At 39.6% G+C, this 11,896-nt stretch overlaps 1 long non-coding RNA gene across 1 annotated transcript; it reads left to right on the forward strand.

Moving 5' to 3' along the window:
• The first annotated feature begins 2,650 nt into the window (after positions 1-2,650).
• Positions 2,651-8,233, forward strand: LOC148057546 (uncharacterized). Its single transcript, XR_015705060.1, has 3 exons — positions 2,651-2,710; positions 7,791-7,832; positions 8,116-8,233. It is a non-coding gene; the product is annotated as an uncharacterized LOC148057546 (long non-coding RNA).
• The last annotated feature ends 3,663 nt before the right edge of the window (positions 8,234-11,896 follow it).

Genomic DNA, 11,896 nt, shown 5'->3' on the forward strand with positions numbered 1-11,896 from the left:
CTGCAGCTGAAAGAAGACACTAGAGCTACAACTTCCACGTAGCTTAACAGAGCAGAAATCTTCATTTTCTTGAAACACTCATATGTTTTCCATCTTCCAGGTACTGCTCATAACAGTATAGCTTTTTGTAGATGAAATGAAAGGCCAGGATAGAACAGAACTCAGGAGAGCCATAGACTAAGTTTCCAGTTATAGGATGCGCTTTTCTAGCACAATGTACCTTACAATCTGCAGTCACTTTTTAAGCAAGTAATTAAGCATTACTGTGAAGTATGTAAGAATAATTATACCCATTTAACAGATGTCTGAATGGAAACAAAGCAAAGCAGTAGCCGGTAGTCCCCTGGAGAGCCAGAAGACTGAATTCATTTCCGACTGCTGTATCTTAGTCTCTTTCATAACATAGCATATTCTCTTCCAACTGCAATTTTTACAATTATTCCTCATATTAGATCAACTTTCTTTAGACTCCAGCATTTGAGCGGATGTTTTAATTCACCCCCATCACCTAACAAGCAAATGCTAGATTAACCTCTTTGTCCTTGGAGACTGTCTCTCTGAAATTGCTGTTTTTCCCTCGGATGGTGACCTCAGGAACATCCTGGTGACAAGGCACAGCAGAATGCCTTACTCATGCTCTGTAAGGAAGCCTAATGTTTAGCATCGCTGCACTGATAAAACGAGTTGTCTACTCTGGACTGGTGAAGAGGAAGCCTTTGAAAAATACTATTCCTGTAACTGTTCTATTATCCACAGTGCCTTGTTGCTAGGCATTTGTTGTGTCTTATTTTGGTCATGGCTCAGATATTTTATAATGCAGTATGCTGCCTTTCAAGGAGAATCAACCTGGATTTTTTTCTTTCGTATATCGCTACCCTGTATTTTACAATCCAATTCCACTACACGCATCTGAAAAAGCCTTTCCTTCTGCCGATAGACCTATTTTATTTTTGTTTTTGTAATTTTGCGGTACAGCTCTTTTAACATCACACCCATTGTTAGAGGCTTATTTACCCAGAAAAAGAACCATCATTAATGGTTAGAGCCTCTAACTAGAAGTTGTTCTTATTTGCATTAGTGTAACACCCTCAGGTCTCTTAAGAGATCTTGACTGGCCTTCACATTACACATAGATGTTATAGACAAACAGTAAGATGCCATTTACCATTCCTGTCCCTGAAGAGCCTTCAACCTTCTTGTTAGTTGCCCGACTCCTATGCTCATTACTTTTTCTTTTTTTCCTCTCATCCATATGCAGTTTATTCTTCTTTCTATTTAGCCATTTTTACTCATAGGATTCATCCCTACCGTGGTAGTATGTGAAAACAGCAGTTATGTTATTCTGGCACTGTACAAATATCACAGTCCCAACCTGAAGTACTTACAGTTTAAGATACAGACTTGCTTCTGGGGTGGGTTTATTTAAAGAGGGAATTGTCCCTGAATATGAATTGAAGACAGTAGAGCTAGGCTAGTTTTATATTAGTTTCACTGTGAAAACAAACTTTCATACTCAGTCCTACATCTCTTTTATTTACTTTCTCTTTATAGCCATGTAATTCCATATACTTTGAGAAAATGAATTATGTCTCACGCTAGCATTAACAATAAGAGAAATAAACGCAAACAAAACATTATACAGGTAAACATTACAGGATACGGCCATTAGAGGATACACTAGAATGCAAATTGTATGCTTCAGATGCTGAAAAAGATGTAAGGTGTTTGGTTTTGGTTTTTTTATTCCCCTCAATTTAGTCCAAAGTACCCAAGATGCTTGGTGGGTCTGTTACCCCAAGACAGATTATGCGACGCAATTATTTTAGCAGAGGGAAACACTTGGCTGAAACTATACGGAAGTCAATTTGATGCAGTTGAATTTGGATTTCAAAATCAGTCTCCTACATGTAGAACATAAACATCCTCCCTCTCGCCTAGGTGGAGGCAGTTAAATGAGGCTCCTAATTCACCCTGGGTGGTAGGAGGTGTGCTGGAACAGGGACCTGCTGCTGCAGCCTGTGCAGTAGCACTCCATCTCTGCAAGAGGAGGGAGTCCCAGGAACCTGGAAAAATGGTGCAAAGCTTTTACGGTTAGTACTGCGGGTTTTGTTAATGGCTCCACTGATAATTGTAACATTGTCCAATAAAAGCTGGCTTTGGCTTTGCCTCCTAATTTCCAGATTTTGACTTTATTTTGCTCTTGTTCTTTTATTATTCTTTCCCCTACTCTGGGTTGGGTTTTTTTTTTTTGGTTTGTTTTGTTTCTTTCTTTTTTTTTTTATGGTCCTCATCAAGCAGCTGTTCCTAGTGTGGGCGCCTGATCACTGCTGCTTCTCATTTGCCATAGTCCCTCCAGGACTCTCATGTCATCAACACCTGTTTCTTATTCTTTCGAGTGGTGACTAAAAGGCACATTAACCAGATCCTTCCATGTCATCCACAGAACAAAATTGTCTATTGCCAAGACAAACAAAAAAAGACTAAGGCTCTAACTCTGTTATCTTCCTTTTTGCTTCTCTCTCTTCTTTTTTTTTTTTTTCTTTTTTTCTGCCCCTTCCATTGTAGCAGGGTAGAATCCCTGGCCCTTTTTTTCAGATCACCTGTCAGCTGTTACTAATAGCGTCCTCCCTTACCACCCCATTAGCCGCTCACCCGTCAGCAAGTTAACAGTGTGCTTAGTACCTGCTTCTTCATCAAGTACGTGGAAAAGGTTTGTACTCCTAAACGAAGCGTAAGTTTAACTTTTTGGCCTTTAATTATCTTTTTTCATTCCTTGCTGAAATGAAGAGAAATTGACCCTTCCTCTGATTTTGCCAATAATTACAGCCTGCAGTTTTATCTCTGCAAAACTGCATTCTAGTTTGTGCGCTAGATTTAAGTCTTACAGCTCACACGGCATTAGTCCTCCTCTGAAGTGTCATTTTAGTACATGTAAGGAAGTCTTTATTAATGTTATTGTTATTACTGTAGTTGCTGGAATGTTTGTTATTCTAGATATAAAACACGTTATTGAGACTGGATTCACTCCCCAAGAAGTTTATTTTGGCAGAGCTTTTCATGGTGGGCAGTAGGGAGGACTGAGTTTTTTATGGTTTTGGAAGGCTTTGATAAGATGTTTAAAGAACTTCATGGAAGACAATACTAAATCTAAATCCTTCTATTTCTAATAGGCAGCAAATGCAATTAACCGTCTTTCCCTGGAGTAGTAATATAGCAGGCTCCAGCAGGTGTGTTACTATTGCAATATAAAAATAAAAAGTCTAGTCAGCCTTTCACTATAAAAATAAGTGAAATGCAGAGCAGATGCTGTAATAACCATTAATTTACATTCACCAACTATATTTGTTATAAAAGTAGATGAGGACACTGGAAAAACAAGTTATTTTTGGCTCTTCCATGCAATATCACAAGAAAGCTACTGTAATGTGTTTAGCAGAGCAATGAATACATATTGGCCAAATTTATCTCTGCTATAACCCTGCAGAAATGTAGAATGAATTTAGTCCTAAATTCCAGTTTGTGGAAGGAAGGAGAAAATTAGAGGAGTTTATTGAACATCACCTGAAGTTTTACCAGATCTGGTACTGAACTAACTTTAAAAAACTTCACATGGAAAATAGAACAATATGCAGACTTTACCTAAATTTTACTGTTCAGAATCTACCGTTAAATTTCTGTTAGAAACAGGTTTTAGTGAGTTGTGTAATAACCTGTATCCAGAGGAACTCAAAAAGAAAGCAGCATTTCTTGGGTGCTAATTTCTGTAAGACGTCTGTGCTTAGTGCTGGCCTTTTTGTACTGATTTAACAACATGGTGTGTTCCTGCAGAGCCACTCGTAGGTGTGGGCATATGTGGCTGCTGGGTGACAGGGTCAACAGTATCTTAGATTGCACAGTATCTTTCATCTGGGGATGCTGAAGTGCTGCATATACAATTAAATGAACTTTGCCATAGGTCAGTTTAAGTATGCTATTTATTTGTTTTTAGAGGTGAAAGCAAAAAGCTCAACCAGCCTTGTCAGTTTACTAGAATGGTTGAAAGTCCTCACTCCAAAGCAGTGTTCAACTCCTGAAATAATTTGTCCTTAAACTCATAGTACTTGCGTCACCTCTGTCTTTGCTGTAATATTTGACAGCCCTTTCTACTAGTGGCAAAGTATAAGAACAAGTGAAATCATTTCAAAATGATTCCTGGTTTCATTTTTTCATGAAATGCTGGTATTAAACCAGAGTTTTGACTTCTCTGCAAAGTTGTCTTTTTATATTGAGACTACAATCTAACAGATTGCAGTTCTAATAAAATCAAGACATAAGTCCTTTTTCCCCTCTGATTGTTACTCATGCAGGTGGGTGCTTATGATGTTTTGCCTATATTTGCCTGGATTACAAATCAGATTTTTTTGAAAGCGCTATTATATATCTGCCTCAGTTTTGAATGGAACCTTGATTAATGACTTTTACTGGTGGCTTGCTAGACCTGTGAAATACATCAGTGGGAATTGTTTTAGGCTGGCTATGAAGCCAAACTCTTATGGGTTTCCAGCTAAGAGAAAAAAGCCACACAAAAAAAAATTGCCAGAGGTTCACTTTAGTAGAAAAACTTGCAGAGGCTTTTGTGCTGTCACTGTTGAAAAGTTTAGACTTCTTTTTCCCCTGATTTTTCAATGAAAACAATTGAGCAAATTCACTACAGATTTGCTGGTAGATTCAGTTCAAGGTGTGCATTTGTCGGAGAGAAAAAAACATTATGCTTGACATCTTTTTTCCAACTGGAAGTGTTACCATTGTGCTGCATTGCATCCTCATTTTTTAGTAAAAGAGCCAGTGCTTAAGAGTTTCATGCTGAGCAATTTTGAGCAGGGTGAGATAAGTGGTCAGACAGTGACTTTCACACAAAGGAATCACACAAAGGATTGGGGGGGTTGGGGGAAGAGGGGGATTCTCAGATGAAATGAGGGGAGGGATGATGGTTTGAGATACTTTGGGGAAGCGAGACACCTATAATAGAGACAAGGCAATAAAGGGAGGGGATGGCATCCATGTATGTGCCACTTTTCAGTGGCCGTGCATGTGTTGGCATGGTTCCGGCTCTAACCCTGACATGGAGGGATATTCACACAACCTGACTGTGGTGATTTTACGTTGCCAGCTGCTTTCCCTGGACTCCCTCCGTCGTCGGTGGAAAGCAAATACTTCTCTGGAGGGCAATTCAGAAAAGGAGCCTAATTTAGTTGTGCAGAATTGGTGTCTGGAGAATCCCTACTTCTCTCCATTGACTATAGAGGGCATCTAAATTTGGGCTTAAAGATAGATGGTGTGAATACTTCCTTCTGGTTTTCCCAGCTTCCTCAGCAGTTCTGCTCTCATTTTAAAGGTCCAGAGTAACTGGACCATATGATGTTTCTTCTTGAGGGCTGTCAGCACTCAAATGCACACGGGGGAATGCATTTTAGAGGCCAGACTTGAAGGGCCTGGATGTTTAGACCCAATGGATTTAAAAGACATAGGATCCAAAAGTTGAATCTCTATTAACCAACTGGTAATGGATTACGAAGAGGATATGGTCACAGGGGCTACAACCAGAGTGGAGGATTGATCTTGAGTAGCTATGTGGGGTAGAAAGTGTGGAAAAAACCACATGCCACATTGTGGACAGGTCTTTTATAACCAAATTGCTATCTGGAAAGGAAACTCTAACTTTATTTGCATTGAGCACAAAGCCACAGAATGGTGTTTCTGAGAAAATGACAGTTCAACAGACAATGCAGCGTAAAGCAAGTAGGTCTGCGAGACGAAAGAGTTAGCATGGAGCATCTCACATCCACTGTGCTTGGTTCAGGATATGAGGTGGTGAGGGGCGAGGAGGGTTCTTCTTTGTAGTAGCTTTAGTCTGGTCCTGTGGACTGGACCAGTTGAGTGGCTGGGTGCATTTGGTGCTTTCAGTGTATCTTCTGATGTAGTTTTGTCCTAAAGAAATCCATGTGAGGCGAGCTGAGACAGCTCCATGAGGTGATTTGCAGGCCAGTACGTGCAATGACTGGCAGATGCACCTCAGAAGTGCTTTCTTGATTCAAACCGAATTGCTAATGTAGGCCTACCTTAAGACAGCTTAAAGGGACAGATATTTAAGCTTCCTGAATGCTCTTTGTACAGCTGAGTAGAGTTGCTTGAATTTTTTTGTCAACTTTATTAAATGGAAGAAAGTTAACTTCTTTCAGAATACTTCTTTCCTTTTTTTCCTCCAAACCCCCCCTAATTCAGTGAACTCCTTTGCCTGCCCTTAAGAACATCAGAGCCTGGTTCATCACCACCTTACATCCCAATGGTCAGTTGCTGCAGCACACCATAGGGGAGAGATGTTACCCCTCTGATTTAACTATATTCTGTACTTCCATTGAACAGAAATAAGAAAGCACCCAGAGCTGTAAAGAATTTGAGTGACACACACATATCTTTCACAGAATAAGGAAAGGAAGAAAGGTGACAGCTATTTTTAATAAAGGATCAAGCTTGCTGTATTGTGGCTCGTACCACTGGCAAACAGAAGAGTGTTAGTGTTCTGATAAGGGCTGCAAAGCTTCAGTCAATGATGAGGTGTTTTGTGAACTCTGAACTAAAATCCCAATTCATGCGTGCATTAGTTACCTCGAAGGGATGCCAACAGGCAACCTACACATGGTAGCAGAGAATCCATTTTCTACTTTTGTCAATATTTTTTTATTATACATTTTTGTGCCTTTTTCCTTTAGGTTTTTTCTCTTATTTCTTTTTCTTGCTCCTCACTTTGAGTTATTTTTATCATTGTTATGAGCTTAGTAGGACTTCAGAGGAAAAACTAATGTAGCCACATTGACTCCACTACCCACTGGCCAGCTGAACAATTGTGTCTTAAAATGTCCAATGTCCCTAGCTAGTATGAATCATGAACCAAATAATAAGAAGCTAAAATGTTTTTAGTATGTACGCCCTCTCATCCTGTATGTACAGCACGATAGCCTAATGGCATATATGCGCTTCAAACTTCACGTTAGCTTTGTGCATAGCACAAAACAAATATTACTTTATGCTCCAGACAGTATTATGTATAAAGGCACTAACGTCAGAAGAACTTGGCCAGATTTTCAAGTGTGGGTAATTAAAGACCTGCCAACCCTATCTGTGGCACAATTACAGCAGCAGCTTTCTCCTGCTGGCCTACTATTGCTATCCCTTGGAGATCCAGCTTTGGAGGAATAATCATCAGCAAATGCCATTCAGGCATTCGCCCCTCTCCTGAGATTCACAAAAGGGTGGTGAGGTGCATGTTTGTGTGCTTTTTAATGCGAACAGCAGGCACCGAATGGTGACCACCAAGAGTATCTGAAAGACAACAAAACACAACCTAGGTAGCACTTGAAGCAGGAGTGACCTGAAGTGGATGTTTTCAAACTGTAATTTTCCTTTAGAGCTGTTGTGCTCAGGTATGATGCACTTTAATCAGAATCTGGAAAGAGTACAAAGAAAAATGTGGATAGGAAAGGGAAGAACGGTTTATTGGCCTTGCCTAAAATTCAGAGGTAGCAGAGAACTTGCCAGAGAAATGCATACTCTTATTACACTTGCTATAGCACGCAAATACCATTTATTAATATTGCAGCAGGGGAAGGTACAACTGTAATCATTTGCGATTTCAATAATTTATATCAATACACAATTCATGAATTCCGTGTTTGCACATTTGGAGAATGCTACAGCTGAAGAGTATCTACTGAAAACATGAGTATTTCTAATCACTTCCATGTTCTTTTCAGTTCCCTGGAAGAACAAGACAGCTACAAAATGCAAAGATCCAGGTAATTCCTGACATTAAAACCTGCTGCAAAATACATGAATGAAGGCAGGTCACAAAACAAGAAAAAAATTACCCATGAACCTGAGTGCTGAAAACAGTGTGTAAACACTGGATTTTTAGCTCTTGAGTCTGCAGATATGTTTTCCTATAGCACAAAACCAGCTCCATTCAAATGAACTCAGCAGCTCACTTTTCTTTGGTTTTTGTACTGACATACATATGTGTGTGTGTATATATAATTATGTTGGGTGCGTAAAATACTGAGCTATTTATCTCTTCAATAGATTCCATTTCCAAAGCAACGTATATCAAAATGCCATGTGATACGTAGTCGACTGCAAAACCTTCCAAGGACTCATAACAGTTTTGGGGCAATAGGACTTCCCTAGTGGATGTGAAGTGAGGCACTCCGATGTGATGACCGGTAACTAGGAGAGTGGGGGAAGTGGGTCATCAACACTTTGTAAATCTGAGTCTGAGGTATGCAGTGGTTCTTGATATCTTTTGGGGACAGCAATGTTCGTAGCAAGAGACTTTTCTTCCTTTTTTTTTTTTTTTTATTTCCATGTTTCAAAATTTGGGATACTGGGGTGTGTTCTGACAAAAGCCCTTTTTTGTAGGCATATAGAGGTGGAACACGGCTGCTGCAAATAAACAGGAAAATCCACCAAATAAGAAATTAACTCTGCTGCTGGGCTGTCAGTTCATGGAGCCACTTCTGTCTAGCGAGCATGTAACCTTGTAGGAAAGCAGGGCAGAGTCTCCTCTGCCAGCAGACCAGGTGTATTTGAAAAGACAGTGTGTCATCTGTCATCCTCGGCGACAAGAGAGCTTTCTTTTCTGGACATAAAATGTAATCATTGCCAGAGGTAGGAACTTGGGCTTGGCTCTTTGATTTATTTATTTATGTTATTTGTCATGAAAAAAATGACAAATTGAGGCAAACATCTTCAAAAGAAAACGGATGACCAGATGAGAAACAATAGTTGAAACAAGGCGGGGAGACTAGAGTGGTTTAGATTTCTTTTGAAGAAAGATCTGGTTACATTTTTCTAGCTGTCAAAATTATCGATGGTTTAATTTGTAATTCTTTTTGTGCCGACCTAATTTTCATTGACGACATGAAAATTTTATAAATCAAAAATTACATTTTATTTTTATAGGTGATTTTAAAGAGAATTTTTAAAATAAAACTTCAAAGCTCCTGTTAAACTAAAGAATTCCTGCCTCAACTTTAACTAGTGTTGATATTCATATGTTTATATAGACACTGCAACCAGTTTTAACACAATCGGATAGTTCTGGCTGCTGTCATTTGTTATCAGTATATTGCCACAGTTACTCTGAAGAGTAGTAGACATGATGCAATCATAAAAACCCACTACCATGCCTACTTGTGCAGTCACCACAAATGGTAGTGCAACCACAGGTGGGAAATTTTCAGAAAGTTTTCATACAAGTGTAGCTTGAACGTGTGTCCCTTCATGAGAAATGGAAATACCCTGCTGAATGTGCTTCCAGTTCTTCTTTTAATAGAGGGTAAGAAAAGCCCCAAGAATTATTATTGTTTGGGTATGAAAAGCGTCATTCAGAAACACGGCATCACAATGAGGGATTCTAAATTTATGTGTATTTTCTCATCCTAAAAAGTAAACTGTTCACCTCAGCCATCGAGGAGACAGAATCTGAATGATTAAAGGATCTTCTTGCAGAGAAAAAAATAATTGACAGCTGCAATTTTTTGTTTGATACAGCTCTGCCCAAAAAAACTTAAAAAAAATCCTGTTAGTATGTGTTGTTGAGAATCCTGTTTTATAATGCAGACACTATAAATTACAAGGAAATAAACAAAAAGATTCTAGTAATGTCCTTATCCAGATGAGCTGTGCTCTCATGATTAATCATGTCACCAGAAACCCATGTAATCTATAGCTGCCTGTCTTTTATTTATCTGTTTATTGGGCTATCAAATATTCCCATTTCATTAAGTGCTTGCTCTCTACTGAGAAGGTGCTTCACATTTTGCATTGCTGTGGGCTTTTTTTCAGGGCTCCACGCTCCATAGCCTAGTAGCCCCATTTAGTTTCTGCTGTCCTCCAGGCAATGTCGTCTGTCAGCACCTCTCCAGTTCCTGCATCAGGGCCTTGTCACCTGTGGGGACAAATTTCTGATTAGAAGGCCTTCATTAGGGGGCTATGCTCTTTTCAGTGTATAAGTTATTTGTAGGAGCTCTGTACGTAAGGGTAGACATTCTCCAAAAACCTAAGTGTCCCCCTTCTCCCTGTAGCACCTAGCACAAGCCAACTGACTGGCAGTGTGAGGATGTCCCTACCTCAGGGGAAAGCTTTCTGTCTTGAAAAAAAGAAGATTTCTGAGGGCAATTCAATGTATTTTCCTTCAGGGTATGGTACTTCCCAGAGGCAAGTTCACAGTCTAATCCCTAGGCTTGCTCTGTAGTCAGCGGAGAGAGGGATTTCCAGAGGGCAGATCTGAGCCACAGCTAGGCTTACTTGTCCTGGAAATGCCTCTATGTTTCTCCTGACTGTAGTAGGAGCCGAAGATGATCAAAGTTACAGCAGAAGAACGGAGCAACCAAAAGGGTTTAGTTTGGCAGGAGAGCTGCAAGGGAGGGGGCAGCAGCCTCTGATCAGACTTGTGAAGTGACGGGCAGTCGAGTTGTTCCGAGTGTTAAAGGACAGGAAAGGAGAGGAATTCACAGCTGGAAATGATTTTTTAAAAACCTTTACTGAACATTAAAAAATGTGACTTGAAGGATAGAACAAATAGGACAAATACATCCTATGTTTCTACCCTTCATTCTTCCAGGTCAAAAATTATTGGTCTCTAATTTTTGTGCATTGTCCTGGTAGCTGACGTTTTCAGAGGAAAAATTGCCGGTTTGTAAGGAAGGAAAAGTGAAGTGGGGAATGAAGAAGATGAAGCCAAAAATACTGCAGGTTCCAAGAGAGATGGAAAGTGAGAAGCAGTAGAGGAAGAGTCGAAAGAGCAGAGGAGAATTGTGAAGTGATCAAATTGAATCAAGTTAATTTGCTTTTCATATATGAGTATGCATAGGATGCATGATATATGTATGCACATAGGAAGGATAAAATTAAGGAAAATAAAATGTCACCTCCCAAGGCTGTATTAGTTGTGCCTAAACCTTTTAAAGTGAGATAACCTGTTCTTGAAAACTCCCATTGATGAAGGACCCCCAGTCTTGCCTGACAGTGTATTACACTGTTTAACCATCGTTATTTGTTTTCCTAATAGCTAATATAAATCTTACTTGCTGCAGTTTAAATCTGTTCTTTCATGTCCTATTCATTGTGGAGAAGGAGAAGCAGGACAGGCTTCTCCTCTTTGCAACAGCCTGCTGCATATTTGAATAGTTATAATGCTAACTCTAGGCATTCTTTTCTCTAGTCTTTACAACCCTCACTTAACTCAGATATATTTCCTAGGCCACTGTTATGCCCAGCTGTTTTCCATCTTTATTAATGAACGTGCTCAAAACTCCCCAGAAAACTCCACTCGAGACCATCTATCTCATTTTTGAGTGATGTGAAAATATCTTCTTATACTGACAGGCAGCAGTCTCATTTGTATGTCCCAGGGTGATGCCTACCTTATTTGTAATAGGAGACCACTATTGATTCACCTCTTTAAAATTACTCTAATACCCAGATTTTTTTTTTCCATGGTTAAGCACATAACTTTCTGTCTTATGGGTGAAACTGACTGTTCCTGGCGAACTGTATCTTGTGCTTCTTTTCATGTAATTGCCTTAGTTTTTTCTAATTCTGGTCCCAGACTCTAGTGTGCTTGCAGCTACATCCACCCTGAGCTCATCAGAAAATGTAATAAGCATATTCTCTATTTTATCATTCTTGGCACCTCTGCAAACGCTGACTGGGCTGAGGATAAACCCCTGTAACATCCCTTGATAAATCTACATCAACAGCCAGCCACTGTAATTACTCTCTGACTACCCTTTTCCAAATACCTGTGTGCCCACCTTCGAGTAGTTCCATCAGGAAGCAATGATGCATCTTACACAACTTT

The sequence above is a fragment of the Nipponia nippon genome, unplaced genomic scaffold, assembly GCF_047370975.1.
Source record: "Nipponia nippon isolate SJK-2023a ecotype South Korea unplaced genomic scaffold, ASM4737097v1 scaffold_1, whole genome shotgun sequence".
Lineage (NCBI taxonomy): Eukaryota > Metazoa > Chordata > Aves > Pelecaniformes > Threskiornithidae > Nipponia > Nipponia nippon.